Consider the following 2,359-nt stretch of genomic DNA (forward strand, 5'->3'; position numbering starts at 1 on the left):
GATGGATGCACGGATACATGGATGGATGGATTGATGCATGCATGGATGGATACACGGATGGATGAATGCACGGATGGATGGATGCACGGATACATGGATGGATGGATTGATGCATGCATGGATGGATACACGGATGGATGAATGCACGGATGGATGGATGCACGGATACATGGATGGATGGATGTACCGATCCATGGATGGATGGATATGAGACACGGAGCTGTGATGGCCGAGTGGTTAAGGCGTTGGACTTGAAATCCAATGGGGTTTCCCCGCGCAGGTACGAACCCTGCTCGCAGCGTTGAGCTTAATTTGAAGCTGAGGTTAATTTTAAGTATGTCTGATTCTAACGCACGGATGGTTGGATCGATGGATAGAGGGGTGAATGGATGGATGGATGGACCTGCTGCTATAATGGTTACAATCCCTTGCTGATCCTATCTCCGCTCTTCTAGTCCAAAATCAAAAGTATTTTTCTCTTTTTTTAAACTTTTGTTTTAATATGTTTAACAGTTGTTTTTTTTTCTCTATTCATTTTTCTTTCTTTACTACTGTAACTAATAAATATACTTATACTGTACAAGAATATTAATAAATAAAACTAAATTATTCCTGTGTATAAAACCTCATCGAAGAAAGAATTGAAAAAGGAAAAGTATTTCTGCATAAAGGTGGTCAGAAAATTCCTCAGCAGCGCTGAACACCACCCTTCTGTCTATATTATAACAAAAACGTGTTTTTCAGCTTTGTGAAGGTCATTTCGTCCGTCATTATTCATATTACAAAAGACTTGATGCCGTGTCTGATTTCAGTGTTAAACCTGTAATGGGAATAATGCTAATGGCTTATTTTCTGATCAGGTGAGCAGAAGCTTGGTATCCATTTCAAGGGCTTGTTAGTTGTTCTGATAAGAGAAGGAATCTCAAGGTCTTATTTTACAATCACTAATTCATCAAAAGGCAAGATGGCAGATCAGTTGTACGTTTTTTATATGATAGAAGGTTATTTAGGTTTGTTAACATGTACTTAGTTTTTCCTGTTATGTGAAATTTAGTGATTAATCATCTAAATGAACTTTAAGCCTATTTTAAAACAAAACCCATTTTCCCAGTCTCGACTAACAGCTCAGCAGAGTTTGTTAAGTAAGCACCTGGAGCAATAGATGGGGTGTGTTTGAATTTACTTGTGAGGTAAACATTTTTGGACAACATGCTTTGTCACCAAGGGAGCCACAATGTTCCCCTAATAAACATTAAATGGAGCAAGGTCTAAAAGAAGGACATGGACATTTTTGGGATGATGTTTCCAGGGTTCAGTAAAAAAAAAAGCTGGATCTTCCTTCTGATTGTTGAGAAGATCAGGAAAGTCTTTTGTCCAGAGAAGAAAAGGCGAGAGTTACTATCAGCTCTGAGCTCTGCCAACTGTGACGCATCCTGATGCAATCCATGTGTGGGGCTGTTCCCATCCGAGCGAGGTGGCTCATTCATTATTTCACCATGAATAAAGAGTTGGATCAAAATATCCTTCAAGAGCAAATTCTTCCAACAATCCTGGCACCATTTGATGATTATGTGTCGATTATTTATCCACAGCAGGGCACCGTGTGAAGACAGAAATATGAATATGAGGAGACACATCTTGGAATCTCAACAGATATTATCCTTTACAGTATAATATAATATAATACAATATACTATAATACAATATAATATATTATAATATAATACAATACAATACAATACAATAGAAAAACATTGGGGATATTCTGGAAGGCTGGCAGCAAGGTAAATAGGTAAATGAAGGGGTACAGGTACAGACAGGCCACATCTATGAAAAGAATAAATAACAACAGAATAGTGTATAGAAAAAAAACCCTCTTAAAAATAAAAACAATGTGCAGTTAGTAAAAACTGAGACAGTAAGATCAAAGGAAAAATGTTTGAGATAACAGAAAGCCGAGACTGGTTTACAGAACGACTTTAAAATTTAAAGGGCAAATAAAAAATTAATATAAAAATAGTGTGGATGTGAAAAAAGATAAACCATACATCCATGCAGTTAGTTGCATGTAAGTAAGCACATGATCTGTTTGGAAACACAAAAAAAAAAATTGTAATACTTCTAACAACAGCAGGGAGGAGGGATCTGCAACAGGGCTTCATTGTGCACCTAGGTTGCAGCATTCAGTTACTGAGGGAGCTCTCCAGTTCAGTAAAAGTTTAATGCATGGAGACATTTAAATAGTCCAACACTCTATATCATTTTTTTTTCACCAGAGCTTATTTGTCATTACATGTCATCTCAAGGTACTTTACAGTTCAACCAGATCATCCAGTCAAATTGATTCAAAGTTTTCTAT

General features: G+C 37.0%; 1 non-coding gene across 1 annotated transcript; it reads left to right on the top strand.

The window, feature by feature from the left end:
- The first annotated feature begins 219 nt into the window (after nucleotides 1-219).
- Nucleotides 220-301, top strand: trnas-uga. Its single transcript has one exon. It is a non-coding gene; the product is annotated as a tRNA-Ser (tRNA).
- Nucleotides 302-2,359: the final 2,058 nt, after the last annotated feature.

Source organism: Cyprinodon variegatus, unplaced genomic scaffold (genome assembly GCF_000732505.1).
Source record: "Cyprinodon variegatus isolate N-32 unplaced genomic scaffold, C_variegatus-1.0 Scaffold700, whole genome shotgun sequence".
NCBI lineage: Eukaryota > Metazoa > Chordata > Actinopteri > Cyprinodontiformes > Cyprinodontidae > Cyprinodon > Cyprinodon variegatus.